This window comes from Panthera leo, chromosome F3, assembly GCF_018350215.1.
Source record: "Panthera leo isolate Ple1 chromosome F3, P.leo_Ple1_pat1.1, whole genome shotgun sequence".
NCBI lineage: Eukaryota > Metazoa > Chordata > Mammalia > Carnivora > Felidae > Panthera > Panthera leo.
In genome coordinates this window covers 48891857-48901312 of record NC_056696.1, presented here as the reverse complement: position 1 = coordinate 48901312, position 9456 = coordinate 48891857, and positions in this window count along the sequence as shown.

Here is a 9456-nt window from a genome sequence, read left to right as displayed (position 1 = left end):
AAAAAATGGCCCAACATTCAACCATAAACAAAATTCACTTCTACATATTCCATCTGTATGGGACAGGTAAAACAATAAAACAATAAAGCTACTACACAATAATACAGTAAGATATCCTCATGGCCTTAGAATAGGAAAATATATTTTAAACACGACAAAGGAAGGATTAGCTAGAATAAATATTGATATTTTGGTGAACATTAGAATTAAGATTCTCTTAATCACAATAACACTAAGATAATGAAAAAACAAGCCAAAGGAAAAGGAAAAGACTTTTTTTTTGTTTTGAGAGAGAGAGAGCACGTGAGTGAGGAAGAAGGGCTGAGGAAGAGAGAGAGAGTCTTAAGCAGGTTCCACATGGAGGTTGACATGGGGCTCAATCCTGCAACCCTGAGATGGTGACCTGAGCTCTGAAATTAAGAGTTGAATGCTAAGCTGACTGAGCCACCCAGGCACTCCAGAAAAAATTTTTGATACATATTGGCTAAAGAGCTAACATCTAGCATGCACACACACACACACACACACACACACACACACACACATTTATTTATTTATTTATTTATTTATTTATTAAGAAAAGAAGGTCTGGGATGCCTGGGGGGCTCAGTCAGTTATGCATCCCATCTGACTCTTGATTTCCGCTCAGGTCATAATCTCATAGTTCATGGGATCAAGCCCCACATCTGGTTCTGTGCTGACAGTACGTAGCCTGCTTGGGATCCTCTCTCTCCCTCTTTCTGCCCCACCTCCACGCATGTGCATGTGTGCTCTCTTGCTCTCTCTCTCTTTGTCAAAATAAATAAATAAACTTTAAATGAAAAGAAATTCTATAGCTTCATAAGACTGAAAACCCAATACAGAAAAAGGCAAGCATCATGAACATACAAACACAATAGATAGTACCCAAATGGCCAATAAACATAAAATAGTGTTCAACATCATCTGTCCTCAGTAAAATGCAAATTTAAAATACAATGGCATTTATGCATGACGTGTGTGTGTGTGCCCACCACACCTGTGTTTATCCACCAGAAATATGGCTAAAAATAAAAACTCATGAAAATATGTAGGTAAGAAGGAATGGAGGCCCTCACATACTGCTGGTACAAGCATAAATGTGTAAGTGCAGTCTTTTAACAGAGGCTGAGAGAGAGGTGCTGATGGACACAGAAGCACTATTTCAGAAAGTTTTCATGGAGAAATCGATATGCCTTATAAAATGTTGGTTACTGTAGCATTCATTTCAACCAGACCAGATCTTAGAGGGCTGGGTGTTGGTCTCCACTGGTGAATCTTCCCTTAAAGTGCTTTATTTCAGACTGGCAGAAAATATGACTACTATTTTTATTCCTTACTTAAATGCTAGAGAGCTTTGATATAAAAATAGTTGCTGCTGGTTTCTACGTCATAGATATTTTGTTCTTTGTTTTCAGTATATTTGAAAGTCTTCTTTATCTTTCCTTATATGAGTTTATTTTTCTTTCATTTTAAATGTCCTTTTGTGCATGATATACTATGTAGAAAAAGTCAGCAAGTTGCCTTTGCCTGTTAACAGCTTAAAACATGTTACCTAAATAAATTTCAAAAAAAAAAACCCCATGTTTTATTATGCTTCACAATCCCTTGAAAACCATGAAAACGTAAAATGGACAAATAACATCTGATTTCTACTTTCCTTAAGTAGCAAAGGCTAGCAGTGCTTCAAACATTACACAGTCTATCTTCACCCAGTTCTTAGGAAACTGCTGAGATTTTTTTTTTAAAAAGCTCTGACCTTATCAAAATAATGGCCATGCTCATTAATCATTCTATTAGATAGGTGTAATTAGTTATATTTTATTCTAGATTATTTCTCTTTGGCTTAAAAAATTGATAAAATGGTATCTAACTAACATCATGTTTCCTTTAACAGGTTAAAATCATTATTCTTCTGAACATTTTGTTAACTTCATTCATGGCAATGTAAATTCTACCCAAGCCAAAAAAATCATATGATAAATGAAAAAATAATCAATTGGGAAAAAAAGCAGGTAGTGTTTTTATATTGTAGAAATAGACTTTAAAATAAAGTTTCAATTTCATAATTTTAATGACCTTCCCTTTTGGGAAGATATGTGTGGAACAAAACTCAATTGTCAGATGAAGGTGAAAAGAATATGATATATAGGAATAGTGAAGTCTGTGCCTGGTCCTCAAGGGACTGAAGCAAAGAGGAGAAAAATGTTCACAGTGTCAAACACTGCAAATACAATGCATGGCATTTAAGACAAAAGAATAGAGTCAGGGTGTGTTTGGAGAATGTGAACAGCAGTGCTGTGCATAAAACACATTATGAAAAAGACTAAGCTGCTAATAGGGTCTTTGCAATGGGTTCAGAAAATTCCCCAAACAACCTGGGCTGAATAAACTTATTTTCTCTCATTCACATGTTTTTACATGTTTTTTTTTCATTATGGCATATATTTTAAAATTTGTATTTATAGATATGTAAATAATCTCTTGTGGTATAATTTGTTTTCTGAAGAAAAATTTCCCAGATATAGCTATTAGCTTCTCCCTAGTGGAAGGCTATATGCCATTTTTCTGGTTGATTTTACTCACCTCTTTCAATTTCTAAAACGGTGATCATACAAATGCAAGGAGGAATTCATCAGAAGCCGACTGTCATCCCTAAAGAGGATGTAGGTGAAAGAAATAGAGTTAAGCATGATCACATTTACAATTGTTTTGACATTTTATTTGCATCAAGAAAATGGAAAATCAAAGCAAGTATTTTTCTCTTATTTTGCTCAACTAAAACCAATTTAATTTATTTATCTACTTCCTGTTGTTACTTTAAATAGTATCAGAAATATGGAAAATACAATAAACTGTAAGGTTATTTTTATGAGAGTGTGTGATTAACTAATGTATATGACACTATGATTTAAAAACTGTGGACTGCCTTCATTCAATGGGCAAAAGAGTATTCATTGTTCTATTCTGAGAATTAACTTTTAACAAAGTTCTTAAGAGCCAAGCCTCTAAGTTTTTGGGTGTATCTGTAAACTTGGATGAAGATTTTATTTTGTTTTATTTTATTTTATTTTATTTTATTTTATTTTATTTTATTTGGATGAAGATTTTAGATGTCTTGTAATAAGCTGAATATCTTAAAAATAGAATGCAACAAGTTAAATGGAATGAGAATATTCAGATTTTATTTTTTAACATTACCTCTTTTTCCTTCCTCTTTTCTCTCTCAACAATTCTCTTTTTTGTGATATTCTTTGACTCAGGTATCATTTAAGTCTTGGTTGCTCTTGAGACATCACAGGTGAATGATAAAACAATAAACATCCAATAAATTGCCAAAATATGTGTAAATATGTCATCTGGTTCCCAGTCTGACATGCACGAAGCTTGGAAGTCATCACCTCCTTCCTTACAACAGGAAAACAGCCGAACAAACTGAAAATCAACAACTCTTTTTAGAGCCATCAGAATTGAAGTCACAGGACAAACTACTGCCCTGAGAACTGGACAGACAGATGGATATGGAGAATCAAAACTTACCAGGAGCAGAAGCCCACAGCTGAGCCAATATCAGAACATTTTAAACTATAACTGGTTGTTGAGGGCTCAGTGTATACTAGCTGGAGAGTTAAAAATTCCAAAGGAGTCCAGGCTTAGAGGAGTTCCCACATTTTGCCCTATTGGGTTCCTATTGTGATGATTACTAAATAATCCCCTAGTGCATCCAGCAGAGAGAGAAGAAAAATGTAAATCTTGTCAGATTATGCCGAGTTCGCTGTTCTCCTTAACAAGACCTGCCCTGAAAGGAAACTATTGTCCCAGAGCCTAACCCACTGGGGTTATACCAGAGCTTAATTGACATGGGGATAGAAAAACACCTAATTCCAGCCCCTTGTAGCCTTTGATGTGGGGAAATAGAAATACCCAATTCAATCTCACTAAAAGACAGAGCCCTAAACATAGAATCATAGAATAATCCCCTTCCTCACTCAGTTTACCACCACCTCAATAGAGTTCCTGTAAAATAATAGGTGATTACAGATAAATGAACCTTAAACTTCAGATTTGACTTAAGTCTCTAGGGACACCTGAAAACAACAGGAGAGACACAAAGGATGATACAAGAGAAAAGCTAAGCTTCTGACAGCAAGGCTACAGCAAACAATAAAAACAACTTAACTTCCAGTCTGATAACCATAAAGCTTCACCTGAAGGTCTATCTACATTAGTTCCATTTACCTGGCACATCATGCCTGGTTTCAACAAAAAATTAAAGGCATGCTAAAAGGTAAAACCCAAAATGTGATGAGATAAATTGAGTCTGAGAATCAGATTCATAAATGGCAGGGGTTTTAGAATTATCTGATAAATAATTTAAAATAACTATGATGAATGTGCTAAGGGTTTAAACGGAAAGTGTAGACCCCTCGCAAGAACCGATAAGTAATAAATAGAAACAGAGTGATGGAAACGCCAAGAATCAAAAGGTAATGTTACAAGTCAAAGATATTTTTAAAAAATAAAAATAAAAAATGTAGTTAATGAATAGGCTGGACATGGTCACGGAAGAAATCAAAGAACTTGAAGACATGTCAGTAGAAACTTCCAAAACTGAAATGTGAAGAAAAAAGAATGAAAAATATGGAACAGAATATCCAAAAATTATAATGGAAATCCCAGAAGAAGGAAATAAAAAAGGAACAGAAGAAATATTTGAAGAAATAATGACTGAGAATTTGCCAAAATTAATGACAGTCGCTAAACCACAGATCCAGGAAGCTCAGTGACTATCTAGCATAAGAAGTACAAAAATAAAAACAAAACAACAACAACAAACAAAGAAACAAACAAAACCCCCCAAGGAATATCCTATCCGAGCTGCAGAAAATAAAATACTAAGAGAAAATCTTGAAGAAGAAAAGTTGTGACTCTGATTCTTCCAGATATTAACTATCTTTGACAGGACATTGGAAAAAGTGATTGAATAACAAACATAAAATATTTGATATATGAAATATGAAGCAGGTAATAAGGTGTCATATGAACAAGTACCCAAGAGTACATTAGGAGAACAGTAACCCAGAAAAATATAGTATACAGCCATGGTCTAATAAATGAGGTAAAATATGATATTTCCTTTGGCTGATGCATAGAATTTAGTTAGGGGTTGGTCAAAAATGTGGATATTTCAGGAAGGAGAGCTGTGTGATTGATCTACCAACCAACAAGTATGTATCTGTGGTTTCTGTTGCTTGCAAGGTACTTGGCAAAGTGAGGTGGATCATAAAAATGCATCACACGTAGACTCATTTTTTTCTTATGTTTATTTATTTTGGAGAGAGAGAGAGAGAGACAGAATGTGAACAGGGTGGGGGCAGAGAGAGAGAGGAAGACAAAATCCGAAGCAGGATCCAGGCTCTGGGCTGTCAGCACAGAGGCTGATGCAGGGCTCAAACTCACAAACCGCGAGATAATGATCTGAGCTGAATTAGGACACTTAGCCGACTGAGCCACCCAGGCGACCCTAGACTCATTTTTTAGTAACTTAAAATTCTATTGGGAAAGAAATAATAGCCATCATATAAAAAGAACATGCTATAGTTAGAATCAGAAGTTTGAGAATCACTTATATTCCCCGAAATTAATCAGTTGTGTGGCTTGGGGAAATTATCCTATTGTTAAAGTTTATTCCCTTGTAAGATAAAAATAATTACACGTATCTCATGTGTATTTCGTGAAGATTAAATAAAAGTATATGTGAAATTACCTGATACACACTAGTGGTTTAGTATTGTTGAATTTGTTGACTAGGTCATTAAGACATGAAAATTAAATAACACAAGAGTTGAAGAGCAACTCAAGGCAGTCACAGACTTGATGTCAGAAGGGCATTTCCAAAAGCTTTGAATTTAGATAAAGGCAATATCACCACACAATGGCTTCATTTGGGAAGGCTTTCTAAAAAAATGGCATTTTATTTGGATTTTAGAGAATATGTCATTTAAATAAATAGAGAGGAAGAAAAAAAAGACAGTGAAAAGTAGGAGGAATTTGTCTAAGAGCCATAAGAAAAAATTAGGAAAACCAACATAACCTAGAATGGAGATACCATTATGAAATCTTGTGGAAGATAAGATTCATTACTTTAAAAAGTTTATGGATGTTGTATGGAAACCAATTTGACAATAAATTATATTAAAAATATAAATAAAGAAGTAAGTAAATAAATAAATAAAAAGTTTATGGAAATCTAAGAGAGGGAAGTATTGATTTTAATGGTCTATTAATTAAAAACTAACAATGAAATTAGATTTGGAAAGATGCATTGGCAATAGAAGATATTAATGTGCACACGTTATAGGCTTATACTGAGGAAGAAGAAATAGGAAGTTAAGGAAGATTCCCAACCTGGGAGTTATTTGAGGAATACAATTCATGCTGCACTGAAAAGGTTGTATTCAATTCAGGGTAAATTATAACAGAGCATTTAGCTGGGAGTTTACTGCAAACATCAACATGACAATAAATGCTTGGGTCAGTGATGGTCTTGCACACTACTCCCTAGTCAAAATCCAAAAACTGCATTTCTGGGAAGTGACATTTTAAGAGATAGAAAAATGTTTTCAAACTTGCAGCCTTCTTTGTCTATAATGAACAGGGTTGTGAGTTTAAAATAAGGTGGACAAAATTTCATTTTCATAGGAAATGGTAGGAGGAAATAAAGAGAATCAGAAAATATGCAAGCTTTATATTTAATTGCCTTATTATCTATTTTACCTTTTGCACAGACTATCAATATCTGTAGCTTGTATTTGTTCTTACTTTTCTCAGTCCTTTCTATAAGGTAAGAGGTAGCTCCAGGGAATTTAAGTTTCCATTTTTTTTTTTTTAATTTGCAGTGCATCCTGAAGGCCTACTTCACATGTAAAAAGTGTGTTAATAAGATAGGTAGATAAATTTCTTCACTTGCAAACTCTCAACTTAAAACTTCCACAATGAAGAACACAATTGTGAGTTAACTATTCCTGACACCCAAAAATGGCAATACTGATCACTTGGTCACTTTAAACAGATAGCCTTAAGAAGAGCCTTTGGGGGAAAGCCTGCACACTAGTAAAAGAGTCTTATCAATTACCATTGTCACTTCTTAACTTTGGTATAGTCACATTCATTCCTCCCAGTCTTGTGTGAGTCATCTTCTGGTCCCTTGAGCACAGCTGTTCCAAAGACTGAACACAGTAAAGGTGACTTCAAATGAAGGTTTGTAAAAAGCTTTGAGCCGTGGCACCATCATTTCAATAAATACACAGAGCTGACATTGTTGATGCCTCACTTCATAGTACAACATCCTTTTCTGTTTATCTGCTGCTATATCCCCCAGCACAGCAACAGCTTGTCACCTTAAATGCCTGCCTCCCAACACTTCTCTGCCTCAGGTTTTCTTTGGCATCACAGAAGATTGTTCCATTTCATCCAGGAATTCAGATCCTGAGAGCATTCTTCAAACAATGGTGGAAGAGGGACGTTGGATAAATGTCCCAGTATCCCCATAGTCTGGTACAACAAGTGTGATATATGTTTCTCAGAATGTTCCCTGTGGTATTCAACCCCAGTTTCCCATAATGGTTACCCGTTGAATAATATACTCTGTTATTCACTTTCCGCCTTACCTAAACTCACTGTCCACACTTCTCCACTTGAGCTTTCTGAAATCACCTCCCATACAAAATATTTAATTTCATATCTTTATCTTAGGTCTGCTTTTGAAGGAACAAAACTGAGAGTCAGTACCAAAAGTAGTCTCTGAAGATAAGACTCTGGAATCGGTCCATTTACTAGTCAGAGGACAATAGGGATCAAGTTACTGGGAAATACCTAGCAATGCTATAGCATCATAATTAAAACCCTCATTTCTGCTGGATTGGGGTGAGATCGAGGTGGATGGAGAAGTACTAGTTTAGGCAAGAGCTCTAGCACTTAATGATGTGAGGACAAAGGTGACAATAAGGATTGTGGAGTTACTTGCCCTAGAAGCCTTTATATAGAAGAAAGATAAGTTTGGGGCAGCCAATTATCAACTAGCATCATTCGAAGAGACCTTTCTCTTAAGCAGCTTGAATACACACTGAACTGATTATTTTTGTCTAGAATTTGATCATAAAGATCTTGGAGATACTGTATACATGGTGTCAGCAGGTCACCTATGCTAAAGCCAGTGCCCTGACAGAGAAGTGAGACCTTGAGACTTGGGATGGGAGCATTTAGTTGAATGCTTGAGAAGCTTGAATCCTGTTGCCCTGAGCTCTCTAGCCTACCTGAGTGTCCCTATTCCCTGAATTTGTTGCATAGAAGCATGCCATTTTCCCAGTGGCTAGAGGTCAAGCAAAGACTTCACCTGAGGTACATGCCTCATGACAATATTTGTCCTCATCAGTATTTGTCCCTTCCTCTCTCATTTTCTCTCATCTATTGGAGGAAGCAGCTTATTCATCAAGGGATCTTCAAGGCCTGGTAATAACATATTAGCAGGAATAAGGAGAGTCTAAGTGGGAGAGAACCTTGAGGGTATTGACCACCAGGGTAGTAGAATTTACGACTGGTTCCAGGAAAAATTATTGATGTGGGATACCCTCCTGAGTCCCCAACGATTCGGTATTTAATTTACTGCCAAAGGTATCTGGAGCCAGTTTTGTCAGTTTTCTGAGATGGTTCTACTGGAACTTGGAGAGATTCCTAAGGTAGATATCAGGAGGCTTAGAGAGGGAAGCATGTTTTAATGGATTTATTACCTATTACAAGTTATCCCACTAGCTGGCTATGTTCCCTGCGAGGACCCAGAGGACACTTCCTTTACTAAAGCAGCAGAGAATATACTAAGGAGCTAGACTGTAACATAATTGAGAAAGTGGTGGCTGTTCTCTGTAGGAGGGCTTAATGTTATAAGATGCTGTCATGGAACTGGGCTCTACAGGATGGGCTCCATCTATTGGGTGGATAATAGTATTCTAGAATTGCAGGGATCATGTTGTGTCAGAGGTAAGGTGAGCTTTATTTTATAATAAGCAACAGTATCTAGGTGATAATTAGGACCCTAACCTTGAAGGATCTATAACAATGGTTTATGAAGCTTCAGAATGTAATATAATTGAGGACTTACTCAATGAGGGTATTGTTTGGCTTTTAACAACAAAAATAAATCAAGAACGGGTGAACAGAGAAGGTTGAAATCAGATCCCACAGCAGAAAAACACAAACTTTCTACCAATTTTCAGAATTCATTAAAATCTCACAGCAAGAGGGGCGCCTGGGTGGCTTGGTCGGTTAAGCGTCCGACTTCGGCTCAGGTCATGATCTCACAGTCCGTGAGTTCGAGCCCTGCGTCGGGCTCTGTGCTGACAGCTCAGAGCCTGGAGCCTGTTTCAGATTCTGTATCTCTCT